The 9,511-nt window shown below is 44.6% G+C and overlaps 1 pseudogene; it reads right to left on the minus strand.

Annotated features, from left to right (window-relative positions):
* Nucleotides 1-4,361, minus strand: part of LOC102770983 — a 44,674-nt pseudogene extending 40,313 nt beyond the window's left edge.
* Nucleotides 4,362-9,511: the final 5,150 nt, after the last annotated feature.

Genomic DNA, 9,511 nt, shown 5'->3' on the forward strand with positions numbered 1-9,511 from the left:
CAGACCTTTGCCATTTCTTTAGAGTGGGTGCATTTTGTTCTTTTCTGCTCACCTTTGCCCCAACCTCCCTTCACTGTCCTCCCAGCTCATCTCCACTTTAGAGGGGCATTGTACGTGTTCTTGCTGGTGTACACTTGTCGCTTGTCTCCTCTACTTTGCCACCCCACCATGCAGCTTCCATGCCATAAGTTCACACATCCTCCCACCAGCCCTTCCTCCTCATCCAGACTTGGGAAGACTGCGAGGAGAGCCAGGAGAAATGGATGCTGGATGCTGCCGCTGATTTGAGCAGGATTAGTTGAAAGCACGAGTTGGGGGCTCTCCAGTGCCTGGCTGGTCTTCATCAAGAGAGGGAGCTTCTAGCCTGGCTGGGTAACACACCTCCATTCTCAGGCTCCCTGAAAGAATGAGGTAATAGAAGCAACTGGAAACAGCAGCTATTGGTACCCAAACTCACATGGCATCAAACATTCAGCCTGACTTAATAATAATGTGAGTTGAGTTTCTCCAGGCCTCACCAACCCGTGAGTATACTGTTAGGGTCATATTAGCAGCAATGACCTATATTTTGCTGACTTTTGCTCCTGAAACTTCATCCCCCAGGAGCATTTCATGGCCATGCACAAATACTCTACTCTTTCTTCCACTTGTGCCCTATGGGCATTATCCCCGATCACCTGGCAGCTTGGGGGTGAGTTGCAGTGTGCTCCTTATGTGCTCATGTCTACCCAAGAACACTTTCCCCTCATGTGGAAACTCTTCAGGTACTACGAGGCATGGAATGCTCTGGAGTGCTCTCTGTACTAGGAAGAGCACCCCCTCCCCACCTCCCTGCCTTCATTCCTATCCCATTTTGCATCTTAGTTTGGCATCAGCCCCTAAAGTGGCAGGAATAATGTCCCCTTCTGAAAACAGCTTCCTCAGCTTTTGTAAGGGCGTCCCCTCTCTCTGCTGAGTTCTGACTCCCAGCTGTGGGGCTGGGCTAGGCAAAGTCTGAAGCTTCCCATGTGCTACCCATCCATCTTTGTTGCTTTTCCTGGCATGTGAGCCAAACCACTTCCTCATTCTCACTTGGAGTCGCTCCCAGATGCTCCCCACACCAGTTCATCAAACACACCCAGGAAGGGCTGAAACCCAGTTTAGGCTCAAGTTGGGACCCCATTAAAATGATAAATGTTTTCCCAGTTCTTCTCAGTTTACAAAACCTGTTCACATATATTATTTCACTTAATCCTTGAAATAACCCTTTGAAGTTGTGTTGTCTTTATTCATACTTTATGGGGATAAAAGTGAAGTTCAGGCAGGTCAGGAAATATGGCTCTGGCTACTTATTTAGCAAGTGACAGTCAGGAATTCATTCCTCTTATGCAGACTCCTGGGCTCCCTCAGTTAGAGGATGACAATACACAAGACTTAGATAGTTGAGGGGCATGTAGATAAAGTCGAAATGGCTATGACATCAGACTTGGAGTTAGGTGCAGCTGGCACAACGCAGAGGCGACTGAAATCTCCAATAGAGCAGTGGCTAGAATTGTGCTGTTCAGGCAAAACGGCCATGGTGTCCTCTCAAGAAGCGTACGAGACTTTTTTGGTGTTTTGGCTGGTCCTCATTTTTTGTCTGTGCTCTGTAGCATCTGGCTAGGACTTATCATATAGTAGTTATTTTTGTGGGTCTCTTATCATGCTTGTTCTACTGTGGGATATTTGAGGATAGACACCATGACTTTGGCTTCTTTTCATGCTCCAAAGCAAGAGCTATGAATACAGTAGGTGCTCAGTAAATGCTGGTGGAATGAATGACTATTTCTTAATGTCAACCCCTTAGGTTTCCAAGTGGGTAATTCAACTGTAGTCATTTCTTTCCCATTGGAACCTCTATCTGAGGGTGGTCATGGTGCATGACCAAGCAGAGTAACGTAAACTTATTGGTCTCCTGCCTCAGCTTCCATCTCTTTATGTTGCCCAGCTGCTCCTATTTGGGTCCATTCATGACTTTCACTTCTAGTTGCCTCCCTTCCTCCCTCATGTCTGAGTCCAAACCAATTCAGATAGGAAGTAGATCAACCACTTCAGTGACATTGGTAGGACTTGGTAGCTAGTCATCCACCTGAACGTGGCGTTTGATAGGCTAGTGACATGTTTTCCCAAGTGACATCTGTCATCTTCCCTGTCCATTGTTGGTCTAAGCTACAGATCTGGCTAAATCCTGATCTCTAGTTCTCCTGTCCAAAAGCACTCTTCCCTTTAGGATTGGACATTGGCTCTGACTTCAGCCTGGGACTGGGCCCTGACATCCTATGTGGCACTTGCTAACCTTTCTACCTGGGGCAGGAACCTGGATCTGTATACCAGATTCTTGCTGCCCATGCACAATTTGTCTACAAATAATCTCCCATCTGTCTGTCTGCTGAGGGGGTTACAGACAGGTTATTTGGGTTATTCTTCATTGTGTTCCACTCATCTGATTGGACTTGTTGCTTCAGTCATGGTTGGGCTTGCCGTGTCCTTTGGCCATTGCGCCTCACCCATCTGGATACCGGTCTGGGACTTCCCTTTGCAGCTGGACCTGTTCTTCCAGCTAAAGATCTGATTGTGGACATCCAGGATCAGGATTTTGCTTTGTTCTCTTGGCTTGCTCTGCATGGCTGTGAGATGCCCATAGTGCCATGTGCATACCCAAGCTAAAAATCCATTTGGTTTTATCTTGTTGTACTCTTGAAGAGGTTTAGTGTGGAAAAGAATTTAAAACTAATTCAATAAACTAAGGATTAATGATTGGGGTGATTTTTATTGATTTATCCTATTGTTATCTCTAATTTTGTTGCCCACATTCAGTCAGATTTAAAATATTGCCTCTTAGAAAACAAACATAATTGGTCTAACTCATGTCAGATATATCCCAGCCATAGGGGTCCAGGTTCCTCTTGGGAGGTGTCACCCTTCACTGGGCTAGATCTCCTACACAGGGAAAGTACACCTTGGCAATTGCCACAGACTCTTTTAACATAATTGTTGTAAAAGACTTAGTCATAACTTTCTTAAAATAGCAGCAAGTTGCAGTAGCATCTTTTTAAAAAGTAATGCAAATTGGCTCAAGTAAATTAATGTCTTCATCTAGAAATACAGGCAAAAAGATGCAAAGTAAAGAGAAGGATGGAAGAAACATGTTTCAGTTTGACAGTAGGTCAGAGTCAGGACCTTACTCTCTAGGGAAAAAGAAAGCATTGCGTTTGACCACTGTCACCATAAGTAAATATTATTGCTTCATGAGAAGGCTGACAGACTGGAGAGCTCCAGACTTGTCCAAACCACCTCGATTCTATGAGGTATCTCCACTTGCTTTTCTAGTAGACATTTCAAATCCACATGTACAAAACTGACACTTTCCATCCCTCTTTCAAACCTGCTTCACCTAGAGCCGTCTTTGTTTTAGTGCACAGCAGCTCTCTCAGTTGTTCAAGCCCTAAACCTTGAACTCTTCCTTGACTCCTCTCTCTTTCACACTTCATATCCACTCTGTCAGTAATTCTATGAGCTCTATTTTTAAAATAAATTGAGAATCTGACCATTTCCCACTATATTCATGGTTACTTCTCTGAGCATAACTATTATTATTTTTCACGTGGGGTACAGAAGTAGCCTCCTGCTAGATCTCTCTGATTCTACCATTGCCCCCTCTTCTTCCCTCCCTCCAGTTTATTCTCAACACAGTCTTTGTTTCAGCCATGGCTCCTAAATCTGCTGTGGCTCCCTAGTTCATAAGTCAAAGTCAAAGCCCTCATCATGGCCTCCATGAGCTTCAGACCCTCAATTACCTCTCTGATCTCATCTCCTATGACTTTCCCCTTTGTTTACGCCTTTCTAGCCATGCGGCCCTTGCTGTTTCTTGAACATGTTAGGTCTCTGCCTCAGGGTCTTTGCACTGGCTGTTACTTCTTCATGAAATGTTTTTCCCCCAGAAATCTGATGTCAGCTTGACCAACTCCCTTTCATTCTTTGAGTTTTTTATACACACACACACACACACACACTAGAGGCCCAGTGCATGAATTCGTGCACCGGTGGGGTCCCTCAGGGTGGCCTGCAGAGATCCAGCCCCAGCTCGCACCCCCTGCCTCACAGTCCTGCAGCTCCGGCTGGCACCCCGCTTTGGCCTGGCGCCACTCTCTAACCTGCTCCACCATCCCGCCCCTCCAGGGTGATCAGTCAGGTCTCCCCCACCCCCACTGCCCAGCTTCCTCAGTGCCTGGGAGCCAGTGGCCCCGCCCTCTCCCACCACCACTGGTCACTGTCTGCGGGGCGATTGGGCCCCCACTTGCACCCACCTTGGCCTGGTGCCACCCACTCACCTGCTCCACCATCCTGCCATAGTCCTACTCTCATCAGGACCCATTGGGGCTGGCAGTGCCTCCACTGCTGCCCGCTGCCAGCACCTGTCACCAACACCCACCATGTTCTACGCCTCCCCCTGGTGGTCAGCACACGTCATAGCAAGCAATCAAACTCCCAGTCAAAGGACCTCCCGAGGGGACAATTTGCATGTTAGGCTTTATTATATAAGATTTCAGAGAGGAAGAGAGAGGGAGAGAGAGATAGGAACATCAATGATGACAGAGAATCATTGATCGGTTGCCTCCTGGAACGCCTCCTACTGGGGATTGAGCCCGCTACCAGGGCATGTGCCCTGACCGAGAGTCACCTGTGACCTCCTGGTTCATAGGTCGATGCTCAACCACTAAGCCACATTGGCTTGTCCAAGTATTTTCTTAAATGTTACTTTCCTTGATGAGGTCTACCAGGACCACCTTTTTAATACTGCCCCCTGCCCCTCTGTCTATTCTAAGCCTTCTTATCCTATTCTATTTCTTTCTTCATAATGCTTATCATGTAATCCTATATAATAAAAGCCTAATATGCAAATTGTCCACTCAACCAAGAGTTCGACCTGGAGTTCAACCGCTCACTATGACATGTGCTGACCACCAGGGGGCGGCACAGAACATGGAGGGCTTCAGTGACGCAGCACTGGCAGCGGGCAGCAGTGGAGACGCTGCCAGCCTCAATGGGCCCCAACAAGAGTGGGACTGCGACAGGATAGTGGAGCAGGTGAGTGGGCAGCGCCAAGCCAAGGCGGGTGTGAGTGGGGCCCAACTGCCCCGCTGATCACCTCACAGACTGTGACCCGTGGTGGCAGCAGAGGGTGGGGCCACCGCCCAGCCCCATGCACTGAGGGAGCCAGGTGGGGGACCGATGACTCAGGCAGAGGGGGATGTGTGGGGACCTGGGTGCCCAGGTGCTGCCCAGGGCCCAGAGTTCATCTGGGACCTGCCCTTCCATGACAGATATTCGCTCTTTGATTGCCAGGCAGGCCTAGGAACTGTACCTGTGCACAAATTTTGTGCACCAGGCCTCTAGTATACTATAACCATTTACTTTTTTATGTTGTCTACTGTTTATTGGAAAGCTTTTAGCACAGGGGCTTGCCGAGAGTAGGTTCTCAACAAAGGTTAATTCTTATTTGTGTCAGAGATGGTGATTTTTAAAAAATCTTTTAATTTTGGTTTACTTTGCAAAATGTAGAACTTTCTTAAACACCATCTTTTAAAGGATTATTAAGGTGAGGTTTTCATAATAATTAACCATTTTAAAGTAAATATAGTTCAATGGCACTTAGGACATTCACAGTGCTGTGTAGCATATACTTTTGGTCATACATTTATGTGTTGTGTAGCTACTTCCAAAATATATTTGGTTCAGCACTGCTATTTAAATATGGTCTTCCAGTGATGTCTTTCACCCTCTCAAATTTAAAGACAAAAAATGAAACCACAGTGGCAGCATTGATTGACCTTTTGACTATTTTTCGTGGGGGTGGTGGTGAATCAAACTAGGCAGCATAGCTATGGAGTTAAAAATAAATCCCTCTGTGTTTATAGGCCTTAAAAAAACAAACCAACTTTCTATGAAGTTGAGTGGTTTTGTTAATTGTTTCAAGATGTTGGGTGTCTTAAAGTATGTTGTAAAAAACCTACATGATGACAAAACAAAACTCATTAACTATTATTTCCCTGTTGGGGTTTTACTTAAAAATTTTAAAATGTAAAAGTTCATGGTAAGACAATTTACAACTGCAAATTTAAACCCATTGTATTCAGAAAGGGAAAAAACAGACATAACGTTGATACATCTCTGCTTTGTTGAGCTAGATCTGGGAATCATACATCTCACTCCCTTCATTCTCTTCTTGTCCCTTTAGAGCACTGTAAAGTTAATTCTAGAAAATTCCTAGATGTATACACAAGAAATTGTTAACAGTTTTTGCCTCTGCAGAGGGGCTCTGGGGGTTAGTAGGGGGAAGACTTATTCCATAATTACATAATGTACCCTTGTGTACTGTTTGAATTTTTGCCCTAGGCATGTACTACAATTTTAGTTAAAAACAACAACAAAACTCAACTTTTGTTTAGTTATTTCTCTGAGTACCAAGTAGTTCTGGGTAGTTATTAGTCAAGGCTCTTTAAAGTGATAGAGACCACATTTAAACTAGTGTCCACAGATAAGGAGGGTGTGGTTGACTGGATCACAGGTCAGGATGAAGTAGTTCACAGAACTGAAGGGAGAACTGCAAGCATCAGGGCCTCAGGGACTAGAACTAAGGCCTCCCTACAGCCAGGAGTTCTTTCTCCTGCTCTCATTATCCTCTCTACTTGCGTTTGCTCCTCTTTGCATGTTGGCATCATTCCTATTCTTCCATATGGACATGGCCGCTGATAGCCTTAGCCTAGGAAGCCCAGAAAAAAAGAAGAAAAATAACACCTTTCTTCCAGAATCTCTGCTTCAGACCTGATGAAGGATTCTAATTAATCTTGCTTGCGTCACATGCTGCACTTTGAACCATTGCTATTGCTTGGGGAATTGGCCAGATCTGGGTCATTTTCCCAGTGCACGGCCAGGGCAGTGCAATCTCAGCAGAAGGAACGTGTGAAAGCTTCCTGGGAGGAAAACTAAGTCACCACAGTTTACTACAGCCTACCCCTGACTGCCCCGTCTCATACACACTCCCCTCCCATCAGTAGTATTTCAAGTCTATTCTAGGCCAAAATAACACAGTCATCATACAGATCCCTAAAATATACTCACCTCCTCCCCAGAGGAAAACAATTTGTCGTCTTTACCAGCTGGTTTAACTCCAAGTCCAAATCTCTAGGGAATCCTTCTCCTTCTCAGGGAACTTTGAACGCAACTTTTCTTGGTTCAGCAACCCATATCTAATTGAGGAATATGTTACCCACAATGGAGAATGCCAACTTAGAACTAAGAAAAAAAGGAAATACAATATGCAGTGTAATGTTTCTATGATAAATACTACCTCCTACTGAGCAGGGATAGCGAAGATATCCTCTTTGGCAAAGGAATGAGTTTCTTAGACACACAGTATGGCAGCTTTAGGTTCTCCCTACTAGAAGAAATCTTACCCAAGCGAAGTACTTATTCAAGGCTCAGAGGTCAAGCTTTTTCAGTCCTGTTCCTCTCAGATATCCCCATTCTAATACCTAGCACTCCAGTCTTTTTCAAGAAAAGAATTTATGTTAGTGGAACTCAAAGCACTGTCTACAGATAGAAAGGGCTTTGCAAAAAAGTTACATATTTTTATTTGTTTGATGTTTAATTTGTATTTAGATAGAAACTCAGACTTTCTTGTCTTTACTGTTTTGAATTGGGAAAAATCCTTCAATCATTTTAGAGTAGTGGACACCTTTCCCAATATAGGAGGAAAATTCTCTATATGCCCTCTTCTTCAGGAAATAGAGATTTAGGCAATAGTATTTTGAAGACTAATGTTTTAAAAGTACTTTCATGCCTAGTGTGGCTCAATTGGATAGAATGTCATCCCATACACTGGAAGGTGGCGGGTTCGACTCCTGGTCAAGGCACATACCCTTGTTGTGGGTTTGATCACTGATCAGGGTGCATATGAGAGGCAACTACTCAGTGTTTCTCTCTCACATCGATGTTTCTCACTCTCAAATCAATTTAAAAAATAAAAGTGAGCCCAGCCAGTGTAGCTCAGCAGTTGAGCGTCAAGCCAGGACCAAGAGGTCATCGGTTCGATTCCTGGTCAGGGCACATGCCCAGGTTGTGGGCTCGATCCCCTGTGGGGGGCATGCAGGAGGCAACCAATTGATGATGTTTCTCTTTCATTGATGTTTCACTCTCTCTATTCTCCTTTCCTCTCTCTCTAAAAAAAATTATATATGTATATATGTGTGTGTGTGTATATATGAGGGGGTTGGGAGGAAGAGGGAATAGCCTTCAGGTGTGGACATATGAAAGGGGTGTGCTGAGGAAGTAAGAAAGGTCACTGGCCCAGAGTAAGACATGTGGTTCAAGAGTGGGGCCACCAACCGAAAAATCAGGATAAGTGAGTGAGAGCATTTCTGTGATGGAACTTGTCCTTGTATCCTGGAGTCATATTGGATCAGAAGCCTTGCCAGCTGGCTGTGCTGTTTTTATAGGATTGAAAACCTTACATTACCTATTCCTGGGACTTCTGAAGATCAAGTGTTCACTCTTCATGAAACCTTGATCATTTTACATCAGACATCCACAAAAGCTTTCCTTTCAGCAGAGGCAATGCCTAGCTTACCAGTGAATACTGTAAGTCTATTTCTGCCACTGGCTAACTACCCCTTATAGTGCTTCTACTAGAATTATTAGACTAAAGGGGACCCCCTAGGCCCTCTGAGAAATGATGGGGAGGAGTTTCCACACCAGAGCCCCCAAGCTGGGATAGAAATAAACGGATCTTTTCCTCAGTCTGTTTCAAGTCAGGCAACCTGGAACAGAATTTTTCTTTCCTCTTTTTCTCTTTCTAATGATACTTGGTTTATGAGACTCAAGGTAGAAGTTTAACTGACTGATTCTCCACTGTGTATCTTAGGCCTTTAGCTCCTAGTCTAGGGTAGAGAGTGGTAATGGAAAGGGAGAAGAACATCATGGTTTTTCTACAATAATCATTCTTAATTTTCTCTTAGTGTTTGTTGTTTGTAGCTCCTTTCTTGGAACAAAATTATTCTGTTTGGTTGCAAGGAAGAGAAACACTCCAATTAGCTCATGTAAAATGGTATGTTTATTATATGGTTACAATACCCTATGTCTTGGACAGTGAGGCAATGTTATAGATGTTTATGGAGAAGAAATGAAGTACAACTGGGTCTGAGAGGGTCTGGAAAAGGGAAATAGAGATCCTATGGTCCCTCTTTTCTGCTTCGGTCCACTCTTCTTCTTTTCTCTGCGGAGCTTGCACTTCTCATTCATGGGGTCTTTGGTCCTATAGTTTCAGCGTGGTTCCGTGTCTCACAATAGGGGAGAGGTAGTTACCCAACAATGACAAGGACAATGAACAATCTATTCAAGCTAATTCATGAATAGTTTGCCATGTCTGAAGTGAAAGTCACCATGCCACCAAATGCTATGCCTAGCACTATCCCTGGAATGGGAAGACATCCGT

This window comes from Myotis davidii, unplaced genomic scaffold, assembly GCF_000327345.1.
Source record: "Myotis davidii unplaced genomic scaffold, ASM32734v1 scaffold723, whole genome shotgun sequence".
In the NCBI taxonomy this organism is placed as follows: domain Eukaryota; kingdom Metazoa; phylum Chordata; class Mammalia; order Chiroptera; family Vespertilionidae; genus Myotis; species Myotis davidii.